Source organism: Felis catus, chromosome F2 (genome assembly GCF_018350175.1).
Source record: "Felis catus isolate Fca126 chromosome F2, F.catus_Fca126_mat1.0, whole genome shotgun sequence".
NCBI lineage: Eukaryota > Metazoa > Chordata > Mammalia > Carnivora > Felidae > Felis > Felis catus.
This window is the reverse complement of record NC_058385.1, coordinates 53,997,149-54,012,456: the sequence shown is the minus strand read 5'-3', so window position 1 is coordinate 54,012,456 and position 15,308 is coordinate 53,997,149. Positions and strand designations below refer to the sequence as shown.

The window sequence follows — 15,308 nt, the reverse complement described above, 5'->3', positions numbered from 1 at the left end:
TGAAGCAAATCCAATCAAATCATCTGTAAATACTTTAATGTCTATTTCTAAAAGATAACTCTTTATTAAATGTAATATGATATCATTATTATGTCAAAGATAAATAATTGTTCAATATCATTAAATAATCACATGCACTTGTTTCATAGTTTTTTTTAAAGTGTATTAGCATCTAAGTAAGAGCATATATGGACTTAATATGTCTACTAAGTCTCTTTTGAGCTATTAATTTCTAACTTTTTTCTTACAAATGTTTATTAGGTAAAATAGGTCATTAGTTCTATAGAGTTTCCCACATTTGGGGTTTTAGTGATTGCACTTCTGTGGTGTCACAGTGTCACTTAAATATATTCCTCTGTCCCTTATATTTTCTGCAGATTGGTAATTAGATCCAGAGCTCCTGGTCAGATTGAGATGTTTGTTTGACAAGATCTCTTTACTGTGGTGGTGTATGTTTCCATCAGATATCATTTTAACATTTTCTTGTTTCTCCTTTTGTTGTGCTCTCAGCCATCAGGGCTTGTTCTAAAATCCATTAATCATTAGTACTGGTAAAACTGGTAAAAAAAAAAACTGGTAAAATTAGTATTCAAATTCTATTACCCATTTCTTTATTAGTTGGAATAGTTCGATAAAGAGAAACTTCCTTTATCAACTATTTGATTATTCTTTAGGTCCAGATTATATAAGACGGTAGAGTGTATGCTTGAGTCTGTTCTTTTAAATAAAAGAACAGACAGGCAAGGCACCCTATCAAGGTCATTGTTGAGGACAACTGGAAAATATAGACCACTTCTCAGAATTGGTGTCAGAAAAACAGAAGGCAGTAGTACTTAGCATTTGTCCATTAATTCTAATCACCCTTTGGTGGAAGGCTGTCCTAAGGGATGTTAACTCCCTCAAGTTTCTGAGCTATGCATGAACAAGAGGCAGAAAGCAACAACACATTGCAAGCTTGAGAAAGTGGCTCTCAACATAATGTGAGACATAAACCCACAGGGGATTGTCCTTCCAGTGCACTTGAAGCTTCACGCAGAGGTGAGTTCATGAGAGTGTGAGGTAGAGCATCAAAGGCAGTTACATACTTGGTATCTTAGCATCCTTCAAAAATGACAAGTGTGAGTTTGTGTGCATGTGTGTGTAAGCTATCAAGAACCCATAGATTTAAGCATATTTATATTTTTAATGGATTGCATTCATTTTTTAATTGATGCTCAATTATCCTTTATATGGCTAGCAGTAATCGCTTCACGTTGGCTCCTGTGTCTTTTTGACATGACCCTAGTAGTGGTGGATAGCATCATTGATATGTAGCATGGTGAGATATTGCAGGCTTATTATAAGTACTTCTGCATGAGACTTAGTATCAGTCATTTCTCAAAGGATCCCTGGTTTCTTTTAATGAGAAATGGTCATTTAAAGATATGTTAGGATCCCATTGCTACTACACCGATTACGTCTTCTAGGCCTTTATGGTAAACAGATCTAGGAAATAGGTTTGCATCATTAAAAGAAAATAATCTTTTGAAGTGCACAATACCGTATCATTAACTATAGGCTCTATGTTGTACAAGAGATCTCTAGAATTTATTCAGCTAGCATTCTGAAACTTTGCACCAATAGGGCAAATTGCACTAAGGGGTCTTACCACAAAACAAAGAACAACAAAAACCAAAATGACACAGAGAGATTTTGGGAGGTATTGGATACATCAAGTAGCTTGATTGTGTGATGGTATCATGGGTGTTTGCATATTCATACTCACCAAATTGTATGTATTAAATATGTGAAGTTCTTTGTATATCAATTGTAGCTGAATAAAACTATTAAACATTTTTAATAAATTTAAAATAAAATTTGAATAAATCAAGAAAACTTTTTAATGCTTATTTATTTTTGAGAGAGAGGGAGACAGAGCACGAGTGGGGAAGGGACAGAGAAAGAGGGAGACACAGAATCTGAGGCAGGCTCCAGGCTCCAAACTCCAAGTCATCAGCACAGAGCCCTACAAGGGGTTCGAACTCACAAACTGTGAGATCATGACCTGAGCCAAAGTCGGAAACTTAACCGACTAGGCCACCCAGGCACCCCATAAATCAAGAAAATTTTAAAATATCATTTTCAGTTTATAGTGACACTTTCTATTCAAATTCAGGACCAGAAGGTTTTTCTTCAATCTCATCAATTTTAGTAACAATCTCATCTATCTTCTTTATCCAATGCCAAAAATTTGTGACAATATAATTATTCACTTGATTTACCCCAAAATACACACACAACAATCTCAGAATAACAATAAAAACACTAGCCACAAAAATATGACCATGGAAGGAAAGCTCAAATTTTTTTCTCAATTATTTTTGTCTTTTGCTTACATCCTACTAGGGATACATAGTCTAGTGTATGAACTACAAAGAGTCATTTTGGGATTGTTCATCTCCGTGTAGTTAGGCCACCAAGTGGTTAGACAATTAGGTTTATCTGTTTTAATTTCCATTTTATTCTTAGGTATTTAAAAAGATATTTGATTTCTTAAACAATGTTAAATGGTGTTAAGTTAAATCAACAAAATAAGCTAATTTCTCTCCTTGTTGATATTATTTGCTTCTTCCTCCAATAGGTAAACATTACAAAAAAAGATTATTATCCTTTCATTTTTATTTATTATTATTTTTTTATTTTTTAAACAGTTATTTATTTCTGAGAGACAGAATGTGAGTGGGGGAGGGGCAGAGAGCGAGGGAGACAGAATCCAAAGCAGCTCCAGGCTCTGAGCTGTCAGCACAGAGCCCGATGCAGGGCTAGAAGCCATGAACTGTGAGATCATGACCTGGGCCAAAATCAAGAGATGGATGCTTAACTGACTGAGCCATCCAGGCACACCTATTCTTCCAGTAAAAAAATAAAATTAAGTGTGTGTGTGTATAATATATTTGTGTATATAACAAATATGTATATGTATGCATGCATATGTGTGTATCTCCCCATCACCTTTCTTACACAATGGAACTCTATACACTTTTATTCACTTTGCTTTTTTCACATAACATCACATTTTGCATCTTTCAACTTTCATTGTAATCTCCATTGTATAACTGAGAGTTGGGTTTTATAAAAAGAATTTATATTTTTCAAATTCAGGTCTTTCTTCAACTTAGGAGAGTTTTCTTCTATTTTTTTTTCTTCTGAGTTCCTATTAAGTTTGTTCTAGTATCTTTACCAGTATACATAGGAGAAATTTCCTTTCTGTCTTTTATGTCTCTCAACTCATTTTAAACTCATGATTGAACAAAGTCTCTTCCTCTGCTTTCCTAGAAAGCTTGAATCCCAAAAGGATAGGTTTGCTTTTCCTTACAGGTATTTATATCCTTTATTAAATACTGCTATTGCCAAAGAAAGAAACAAGCTGAGTGATTCTTACACATTGAGTGAATGCAAAAATACATCCAAAAAGGTAGGAAAGGCTGAGACACAAAGGACTGTAACAAAGAAGCCATCTATCTTTTCTTAGTTCTGATGACAGTGTAAGTCATTATAAACATCATCCATAGGGCAAAGATAAAGAGAAGATGGAAAGACAGCCCAGGGAGACTGTCATAGTTGTGCAGGGCTAGATAACACCACCTAGAGGGACAAGCCTATTGAATTAAACCAAATGACCCACTTGAATCTTGCCTCCTTCCCAGGACTTTACTACTCTAGTGAATTGATGCAAAACAACTGGTTTTTGAAAGCTAAGGAATGCTTAGTATATATAAGATACAGCAAACATTTATTGTCCATTAAGTATTAGGTCAGGAGAGAGCAGATTAAAAACATTTCTCTTTTTTGGGAGGGGTGGGAGGGAGGAAAAAAAGCAAAGGTTGTAGAACTTGGTCAAGATCATAGTGAAATCCCGTGACTTGCAGAATCTGAAATAACATTTTTCTCCAGCGCTACCTTGTACCCTAACCACAAAGTAACACTAGATTCTTTATAAACTAAAACTACTGGCAGTCCCTTGTGTAATCTCAGCAATATTTTGGCAGAAATATAATTCTTTCTTGAGGAGTTATCACTCAGAGTTTTATTTGTCCTTTTCTGAGTGGAACATTGAATCACATTGTAGATAGCTGCATTGTAGCTTATTGATTTTAGTTTCCCTTGTTGTCTACATGTCTTCTGTTCTTTTCCCCTTTCCTTTAACAAAGTTTAAATGAAACTTAACACTTCTAAGCATAAGTCTGTACAACACAAACTTCGAAATACAAATTTGCTGAAAGGGCTCCTTCTCAAACAGTGTGATTACTATGCATTAGAGTAGATATGCAGATAAAGAAACTATATAGCTTATTAAAGGTATATAAGACATATGTCTTAGTGTTTATTGCATAGGACATCTTTAAATACAAAATTACCATATCAGGATGGCCCCTTGGAACTCCATGAACTGTTGATTAGGGAGTGTAATACAGTCTTGAGACCCACAGAATTTAAGAGAATACATAATTCCCTAAAGTTGAATGTAAGAGTTTCTGCATATATGCATCTTTCTGTAGCTAAGTTCCATAGAGTTCTTGAAATTTGCAAAGGGGCTTGTGGCCACCTCTCTAATCTCCATGTGAGAATTAATGCTATAGAGGAAAACAAAATATAGTATCAATTTTTTAAAATTTGTTATGGAAAATGTGCTGTGTAGATTTGAATATCTTAATCTAGTTGCTATAGTCTAATATGAGCATATATTATTGTGCATTTCTATTTCTATTAAATGATAACTTCCATTCACTAAATGTCTATTACTTTAAATGTTTTTTCTTTAATCCTCGTAGATCTGTCTAGGGTAGATAATATTCTCCTCATTTTACAACTAGGACACTGAGTCTCCAAAAAGTCTGATGGACTTTTAGAGTAAGTAATTGGTAGAATCTGTTTGGCTACAAATGCTGATACATTTTTTTTTCTCAAAAGGTGGTAAAATTTCTTGTTTTATTGAACAACTACTATATCAGACCATGAACTAAAATCTTTACATTTGTTTGCTCTTAATACTCATACTCACCTTGCAAGATGATATCATTATTCTCATTTAACAGGTAAGTGCACTGAAGCTAATGAGGTCTCACAAATGGAAAGAGGCAGAGCTGGGTTCAAATACCGAAAAGTTGTAATATGTTTGTTGCCTTTTACACGCTCAATATTCTCTTCAAAGTAGGTTGCCTGAAAGGGTTAGAAATGTGTTCAGATGCAAGTTTAAGCTTCTAGGGTAAATAAGGAGCTTATTCTCTTATAACAGGAAATCTAGAAGACAATAGTGGCTCAGGGATGCTGCCATGCCTGGAGGAGATTTAGCAACAAACTAGGCTCATCCAGTCTTCCTGTTCTGTCATAATTACTATGTAGTTTTCATCCTGGTAAGATGGCAGCTTTACTTCCATGCATTAATTTCTTATTCATCTTAGAAAACTGAGAAGTGCAAAAGGCAAAATAAAGCAGGATTTTCTTCATGAGAATTAATTTGGGAAGGGGAATTCTCTGAGGAATGTCTTAGTGACCAGAACTTAATGACCACTCTTAGAAGCAAGGCTGGGAGATAATCAACTGTGAATTAGGTACAAATTGCTGCCCTGTACTAATTCTGGGTTTGGTTAGTATAGAAGAAGAAGAATGGAAATGGGTAAGAAACCAGTGAGGCATGCTAAGTGATTTTTTTCTCTTTGACTTTATTGGTGGCCTATTGGTGACCTTATTCAATAACTGTAGAGAAAACACTAGTTTAGAAGACATGGAGTCCAACTAACCAATAGAAACCTAAGGAATTACTAAATAATAGGACCTGATTCTGTAATCTTAGGATTCAGTGGTCAACAAGATAGATATGGTTTCTGACTCTATACATTTTAAAACATTGTGAGGAAAATGTTCAGAATGTGTAGGAGTACAATGATCCCTGCCAAAATGGAATATAATGTTGAATATAAATAAATATTAGGGAGACCTAATCTAGTTTGACTGTCAAAAGATGAGATCTAAAAGATGAATAAGAGTTTGTAAGTATAACACCTAAGGGAAGGCAGGAGAGTTTCAGGCAGAAGAAACAGTATCTGTGAAAGATTTGTGGGAGAGGAAGGAGATATGGTACATGGAATGCATGGAGAAAATGCAATGTGCCAGAGCATCAAGAATTTAAAAGGAAGAGTCACAAGAAAAGAGGCAAGAGCTAGAGAAAGGAGCCAGATTATGATGGGCTTCTTAGGTGTTTAGGTCTTGGATCCTTAACCTAAGGTCAGTGAGAAACCAACAAAGAGTTGTTTAAATATGAGTGATGCATGATTGAATTTTTATTTTAACAGATCACTCTGACTTCTTCTCAAGAGTGGAAGAGTGAGCGATAATAGGGCATTTTATTATTCAGAAATGAGAGAATGGAAGCTTAGATTAGTATGGCACTGGAGAAAGTGGATGCATTCCAGTGATATTTAGGTAGAAGAGTCTACCTATCTGGGTCATGGATTGGGCTAAGGTCGTTGAGAGCAAAGGAATAAGACTAAGGTTTCTGGTTTAAGTAACTGAGTGACAATCATAGATTGGTAAGAATAACAGATTGATAAGCTTGGTAGGCATCATTTAGTCTAACTAATGAATCAATATTAACCAACTAATGAATCACAATCCAACTGTGAATCAATAATTCACAGACGGGAACTTGAAGCCAGGATGTGAAGAAACTTCTATAATAGCTGTTTTTTAATGGTTGAGTTGAGATGGATTCATTTACCAAAATGTATTGAGCACCTATAATTTTTCAGACCGTATGCCTAGCACCTGGAGGTGCAGATAAAAACAATAAAGAATTGGTTCCTGCTCAGCCTCTCAGAATTTAAGCCCAAGATGATTAACTTCAGCCCAAGGCTTCCTTGCAAAACATGAATTTATTTCTTCATTTCTGAGCGTCTATACAAAGTGATACTTTATGGTATTTTGTCCATCTTTAAATTAATATATTGAGACAAATTATTTTACTAATTTGAATCTGCATAACTATGCATAATTGCACTTAAATCTTACCAAGATTTATCCATACTAACTACACAAATCAACTTTTTAAAATATATCCAAAAAATAAAATAAAATAAAATAAAATAAAATAAACCTTTCTGTAATATTATTTTAATTTTCTAGTTGTAAGCTTTATCTGCTCTATTATAGTTTAAAATAGTTAAAAGCACAATTATGTCCAATTTTTTGTATTCTATCTTAGTGCTTAAAACAGTATAAATAATTGTGGTTGAAAATTTAATTTTTTAGGTTTTAAAATTCCACTAGCTTTACTTAGAGAGTGTCATGAGATTCAGAATTCCACTTTCAAAGTTATTAATGATATTTTTCAATGCTTTACATGAGAGTTTAAAATTTAAAAATTAAGTTCTTTAGGGGCACCTGGGTGGCTCAGTCAGTTAAGCCTCTGACTCTTGATTTCAGCTCAGGTCATGATCTCATGGTTTGTGAATTTGAGCACCCATGTTGGGCTCTGCACTGACCGTGTGGAGCCTGCTTGGGATTCTCTCTGTCCTCTCTCTCTCTCTGGCTCTCCCCGGCTCATGTGTTTTTTTTTTCTCTCTCTCAATTAAGTAAATATTAAAAAATTAAGTTAAATTTTTATGAATTTTTTAAAAGCCACATTTTGTTGGATTTTATTTCATACTTTGGTGTTTATTCTGTTTATCTTTCAGGAAATGTATTTCATTAGAAAATCAGAGAAAGGTTTCCTTGACAACCATAAAAACAGGTAAGAGCTTTTAATCTTAAGGTATTTGTTGCAATAGTGATTTTTTTGAGTGTTATGATTGATTTTGTGCCATGTGAAAGTTTATGTGCTTTCAATATGGGAGTTTTCCTGGAAATAAGTCTGCAGAGTCCCTGACTGTCATATTATTTTACATTAATATGTTCTATCAGTATGCGGGTTTAGCTTTAAAATGGCTTCAAGAACAAATAGTGGACACTAAACCCAAATAAATGAGCTGTGGATCGAGAAAGAATGAATATCAAGAAAGAAAGAATAAATATCCTTTATTTTCAAATAAAGTAACATTTCTCCCATATTCTATATCAGGGTACATTCTGAAGGATTGATCTTAAATTTTCTTTATAGCTTGGGGCACCTGGGTGGCTCCGTTGGTTAAGCATCTGACTCATGATCTAGGCTCAGGTCATGATCTTGCAGTCGTGGGATCAAGCCCCACAACTGGCTCTGTGCTGACAGCATGGAGACTGCTTTGGATTTTCTCCCTCCCTCTCTGCCCCTCCCCCCACTGGCAATCTCTCTCTCTCAAAATAAATAAATAAACTTAAAATTTTTTATTTATAGCTTGATTTTGAAGTCTTAATCAAGAGTCTTCAACAGTAAGATTATACAATGATAGAATTATTTGCCTCTTGAGATATTTAGTTCCTATCATTAGAGAAATTTAATGATATGATTAAATTATTAGCATAGTAAATGTGATAGTTCAGAATCCAGGTACATAGTGCTCATTAGAAGTAATGTTAGAAGTAGTGATAGTGGGGCGCCTGGGTGGCTCGGTCGGTTGAAGGTCTGACTTTGGCTCAGGTCATGATCTCAGGGCTCATGAGTTCGAGCCCCGCGTCAGGCTCTGGGCTGACAGCTCAGAGCCTGGAGCCTGTTTCAGATTCTGTGTCTCCCTCTCTCTCTGCCCCTCCTATGTTCACGCTCTGTCTCTCTCTGTCTCAAAAATAAATAAACGTTAAAAAAAATTTTAACAACAGAAAAAAGAAGTAGTGATAGGGACAGTAATGGTAGTAGTAGCAGAAATATATAGTATTTATCGTTATTATAATCGCCTGAGGTGGTATATTGTAGAGCAAGTTCCAATATAAGATAGATGGCCAGATTGTATGTAAATTAGGAATATTTCCATACTTTAGATATATTAGATCTCTAAGATTTAAGTGTTTAAATTGTATCAATGAATATTAAGGACTACTCAGTGAGTAGTTTCATCTTTCTAGATTAGCTGAGTGGAATTTTAAATCAAAGTTAGTACATGAAACACTTTAAAACTTTGTATTCTATACTGAGGAATTCTCTTTTCAACTAATATTAATAAATATTACACACAGAATTAGTGTTGCAGTCATTGTGTGAGTGTAAGGCTGTCCCATATTTTAAGGTCTTGCCCCGTCTTACATGGTGCTGGATAAGTGGTTTTCCTGGGTGCTATTTGCTGTTCTGGCAATAGAACTGAATCAGCTTTGCCCACTATACAAGTAAAAGTCCAATATATGGCCCAGAATGGTGTGTGGAGATGAGGTATTATATATACTGGAGGTATATTGATAACAATGGGCTGAACTGTTTTAACAGAAAGGCCTCCATATTTGGTGGTTCCAATAAGCTATGAGTTTTATCTTCCTGTCATGTAGCTGGAGTGGGATGGGGGTATCAACAGGTGACCAGGAACCACCCAATCATTCAGGGAACAATTTCCTTCCATTTAGCTTTTTCACCATCTTCTAGAGTATTTGTTGCAGTGTAGTCAGAATAGAGTCACTGATACATTTGGGTTTCAGACAATGCGAAGGGCAAATGTTTGAGGGAAACCGCCAGGAAATCTCACTCACCCCTTTCGCTTATGCTGGAGACTCTACCTAACCACAAGTGAAACTGGGAAATGTCACAGAGCTGGGAAGCCCTTGGCCTGGCCTGGCCATATTACTGTGGAGGGAAAGATTAGATTTCTGGCAGTGTCCTCACGGAAGTCAGGCTTTTCCCCCAGCTGTGCGATGGGGAGCCTTAAAGATAAACCACAATGGGCTCTCTATCTCTGACAAAGAACTCTTTCCTTGAAGATCAGAACAACATCTGTGATGCACACTTGTGAGAAATAGCCTTTCAAGGATGCTAAAGATGGAGATATTGTTTACAGACCCTTGGTCTCGGATATTGATATTTTAAAAATAAGGTGTCAGCTTGCTAAGCCTGAGTTTGATTTTAGAATCAAGAAGGACACAGATGTCTGTAAATGTTTTCCATTAAGGATACAGGTTGTTTACATTCTCCCAAAAGTGTAGTGAAAGCCACTAGTATAAAAGGGTTGTGTCACATCAAACACTGAGTTTCTCAGTTCCAGCAATGCCTGACTTTGGGCTGACATTGTCAGCTGCTAAGGGAAGCTGTGCAATAGGTGTTTTATCTGCCCCTGCTTCTAGAGGTGACCTTGCTGCTGATAAGTCCTTTGGAAGTCTTTATTGGGAATTGAGAATTTTACCTCACTGAAAGTGGAATATGTATGTGGCCTTTTGCCATGAATCATATGAAAGTGGAATATGTATGTGGCCTTTTGCCATGAATCATATATACATATATATAACATTATATATATTATTAGATGCACAATTTTTGTTATAATATATAACAAATACATTATATATTATATATATGTATATGTATATATATATTTGTTATAAACCCTATATATTTTATTTTATTTTTCTAAAGTTATTATTCTGAGGAGAACATAAGCTTTACCCAAAGGGATCAATGAAACAAAACAAACCAAAAAAGAATCATGAAAGCTTGAATGAGGAAAAATTGAAATATCAAGAAACATATGCAACTTAGATTCAAATTGAGACTTCCTTTCTTCTCTTTCAATTATTTAATAGAATTTGAGCTGAACCTTCAGACACCTCTTTATATGGTTGCAATCTACTGAAATTCCTTACCCCTACGATCCCACAGTATTATGTGTATTCTAGGATGTCTCGATTCAGTCTGCAGAAGCCACAAACTTTTGAGAACTCAAAATATTTGAGCTCATGGAGATCTGTTACAGGCATGTTCTTTAAAATCATGTGGTACTTGGAAATTTTAACTTAATTGCCCTATCTCAAAATTTTTTTTAATAGTATAACAACTTTTCAAAGAAGTACAATAAGAATAGAGGGCTCTCTGATAGAGATGATGAAATCAAAAGCACCACATTTTCTATCAAAACCCTTACAAATCTAGTCATGTCTAACAATCATTTGTGGTAAACCTTAAATTTTTTTTAATGTTGATTTATTTGTGAGAGAGATAAAGGGGGGGGGTGCAGAGAGAGATAGGGAGACACAGAATCCAAAGCAGGCTCCAGTCTCTGAGTTGTCAGCGCAGAGCCCGACACGGGACTGGAACTCATGAACTGCGAGATCATGACCTGAGTGAAGTCGGATGCTTAACCTACTTAGCCACCCAGGCACCCCTATTTGTAGTAAACCTTTATTGCTTGCTTATTTATTAAGGCCTTACTTGGGTAGTAGATAAACTTCTGAAACAGAAATTAAAACACACACACACACACAATTTAACAGGAAAAGGTAGTAGAATATCTGAGAATCTCTATTTATCATGAAAATTTACTTGATTTTTGACAGTCAAATGTTTTATTTTTTTAAATGTTTATTTTTGAGAGAGAGAGAGCAAGCAGAGGAGGGGCAGAGAGAGAGAGAGAGACGGGAAGAGAATCCAAAGTAGGCTCTGTGCTGACAGCAGAGAGCCGGATGTGGGGCTCAAGCTCATGAGCCTTGAGATCATGACTTGAGCCGAAGTCCGAAACTTAACTGACTGAGCCACCCAGGTGTCCCTGTCAAATGTTTTAAATTGAAAAATAGCATAATAGGCAAGGAGTAGCTCAGAGTTGTAGCAAGGAGAGTAGCAGTGGTTTGTTTTGTAGAGTGCGTCCTTAAAAACTGGATTTTGCTCTTCACTTTCTGCATTGCACCCTACTGGCTTCCTAAGTTTAGTTTCCTTCTACTACTCTCAGTTCTGATAAGGCATTCCTAAAAGTAGGGCAAAATCCTCATTGATCTCACAGCATGAGGTTTTCCTTGCTTGCTTGTTGCAGTATCCTGTATGTCTGGCTTACCGTGACATCAGGGAAGTTTAGGTGGCCGCTCGGATGGAGATTGTCTATATCATCGATAGGATTATGGAGGACTCTAACCCGGCCTGGGTAGAGTCTGGGACATGGCACATCTATCAGTGCTGGATCACTGATCTGTGGAGTGTCATTAAAATAGCAATAGAAAATCATGAACTAAATGTCAAAAAGGGGAAGAGAGAGAGACAAACAGACAGACAGACAGAAACTACTACTGCGTTAACTCTTTTTTAAGCCAGATTTACTTTATGAGAAAATGCACCATAAATATTCCTTTTTTGGTAGAAGTGTTCCAGCACTCATAGAAAAGCTTCTTATCTTTTCATTTCCCAGCTGATAATGTGATTTGAGTAATCACCTGGAACTTAAAGTGTGGATCATAATAGTGGTGTTAACTATTATTGAATATAACTCTGGTCTTTTTTTTTTTTTTAAGTTTTTTGAGAGAGAGAGAGAGAGCACAAGTAGGGGAGAGGGACAGAGGGAGGAAGTGAGAGATATATAGAGAATATTAAGCAGGCTCCATGCTCAGTGTGGAGTCCAAGGCAGGGTTCAATCCCACGACCCTGGGATCATAACCTGAGTCAAAATTAAGAGTCAGATGCTCAACCAACTGAGCCACTCAGGCATCCCATAACTCCGGTCTTTTAAAGAATAAAACTCAATCAATACTGAGAAAGAATTGCCAGACATTAGCCAGATCCCATTTATGAGCATATCATAGTTGGCTGAGTTGTTTTAAAAGTTATTTTTCTTTGTCCCAGTGGTCTATAGAGTTTGAGATGTCTCCCATCAGTGATAAATCCATTTTGACCTTGCACAAAGTTAGTGCTAAAGCACAAAATAGAATTCCATATTTCAAAGTCTACACTTTGCTCAACAACAACAAAATATATTGCAAATGATAAACTATATGAAATGAAAGTGTCAATAGTTATCCACCCATTTCGTTCCAGTCTAGATGATACAAAATACAAATACTCATTATGATTGCAGCAAATTCCATTCTTTTAGAAGCCTTTCAGGAAACCAAGATTGAAGCACGATTTACACTGTGTTCTATGTGTGTCACTGTTCCAACTCGTTTAAAAGAAGCTTTGTCTACACAACTTTGGTTATAAATTAGGATATTAAAAATTAATGACTGTGCTTCATCTTTCTCTTTTTTAGGACTTACAACTAAAATCTAACACAATTAGTTGTTCACTGAGTCTCAAACTGTCCCTCAGCAGAGAAGCCCAATTGCATCAATAATTTTTTTAAATGTATTTATTTATTTATTAAGCTTCTCTTATTTAAGGATTAAAATTCTACCACAGACACTAGCAGGGTATAATTTGATTTTTGAGAACATATTTTGTCAGTGTTAACTGTATAAATTGATTTTGCAGATATAGAAAACAAGTACCAAAAAAGAAACTTTGAGGGAAACTGAGCATCAACATTACGTGTTCCTTTTTATTTTCATATTGTACTCTGAGATCAAGTTTGTTAAAATGCCAAGTACCCTCCTTTTGGTCATAGCAGTGTGGGTAGACTAAATAAGTCATTTTTTAGAAATGTTCATTTATTTTTGAGACAGACACAGTGCATGAGCAGGGGAGGGGCAGAGAGAGAGGGAGACACAAAATCCAAAGCAGGCTCCAGGCTCTGAGCTGTCAGCACAGAGCTGGAAGCGGGGCTCGAACTCACAAACCGTGAGATCATGACCTGAGCGGAAGTCGTTTGCTTAATTGATTGAGCCACCTGGGCGCCCCTAAATAAGTTCTAATTTTTAAAGAGGAATGAGATTATTTTTGTTTAGAAAATATGTGAGTTAAAAAGAGCAAATATTTGGAGTGCCTAGGTGGTTCAGTTGGTTAAGCGTTTGACTCTTGATCCCAGATCAGGTCTTTATCTCAGGGTTGTGAGTTCAAGCCCAGCATTGGTTCCATGCTGGGTGTGGAGCCTACTTTAAAAAAAAAAAAAGTATGGGGCGCCTGGGTGGCGCAGTCGGTTAAGCGTCTGACTTCAGCCAGGTCAAGATCTCGCGGTCCTGAGTTTGAGCCCCGCGTCAGGCTTTGGGCTGATGGCTCAGAGCCTGGAGCCTGTTTCCGATTCTGTGTCTCCCTCTCTCTCTGCCCCTCCCCCGTTCATGCTCTGTCTCTCTCTGTCTCAAAAATAAATAAACGTTAAAAAAAAAAGTAAAATTAAAATAAATAAATAAAATAAAAAAAATAGCAAAATATTCTCTAGAAGCTAATATATCACAAGCACTTCATAAGGTATGTATGTACATTTTAACCTTTAAAAGTTTAATAGCTAGGATTGAAGTTATGATGGGGGAGAAAAGTGGCGAATTTCATTTGAAGACAAATTGTGTGTGTGTGCGCGCATGTGTGTGTGTGTGTGTGTGTGTGTGTGTGTGTTTATAACCCTGTAACTTCATTCTGCTCACCACAGAACATAATTTGTCTTGGTAGTCATCATTCACTTTTCACTAGGTCTAGAATGTGTTGTTCATGATTGAGGAATGCTATTATCCTAAACCAGTAAATAAGTTTCAATATGCTACTTACAGTGTATTTCTACAACTCACATTAATAAACAGCTAAAGAACACAAAGATATCATGAAATGCTTTACCATATAGGATTGCAAATTAAATGTCAGATTTTAATATTTAAAGATGCTCAACTTTATTCATATATTTAGAAGTGAAACTTGTTTATCCTTTAATAATTGAGTTTGATTTAGGACTAGCTATTACCCTGTTTTTTAATAACATAGCAAAACATTTTTTAAAAGAAGAAAAAATTTTAGACTTAGTGTTTTTAATCACATTTAATTTGAGAAAGGCAAATGGGAGATTTTGGGCTACTTCTGAGAAGACACCTTTGAGGTAGATGGGAGGTAAATAGTCCTTTTTTGTAAAATAAGAAATGTGGAGTGACTGAGTTTTCAAAACTCCCTTAGAAGCAGAAGAGGAATGAATTCCAGGGCACGGCACTTATGTTCCTGGTGTATTTACCTTGTAAAACAGCACATCTCCACACTTATCAATCTGCCCACCTTCCACACCACTAAGCAGTGGGAACCTCAAGTGTCTCCGTTGACAAAGGGCTGAGAAGATCTGCACCTCTGGGTCACAGAAAGAAGTTTCTAGGACAGTGACACATTCTTTACCCTATACTTCTAACCTTGATCTGCTTACTCTTTTGTTCACACTCATACCATCGGCCTTTGGCAAAGGAGAGAAAATCCATTTGGAAAGGGAATTTGTAGATATCAGGACTGATATCTCTAGATAGTGATAGAGTTTGAGTTACCCATTTGCTGATGATTTCTTAGCATGGGTTTTCAACTGAGTAGCAAACAGTGTGGGTAATCTCATATCTACAGAGTC

At 36.1% G+C, this 15,308-nt stretch overlaps 1 protein-coding gene across 19 annotated transcripts in view; it reads right to left on the bottom strand.

The window, feature by feature from the left end:
- The window catches only part of EMC2 (ER membrane protein complex subunit 2), a 565,050-nt gene that overhangs the window by 23,781 nt on the left and 525,961 nt on the right, over positions 1-15,308 (bottom strand). For 18 of the 19 annotated variants that reach the window (XR_006592742.1, XR_006592755.1, XR_006592744.1 and 15 more), the window contains 2 exons: positions 11,910-12,041; positions 5,042-5,199 (listed from right to left, as the gene is read on the bottom strand). The gene's annotated coding sequence lies outside the window, so the exon portion shown is untranslated. The remainder of the gene's footprint in view (positions 1-5,041; positions 5,200-11,909; positions 12,042-15,308) is intronic. The other variant, XR_006592739.1, reaches the window with a different exon arrangement.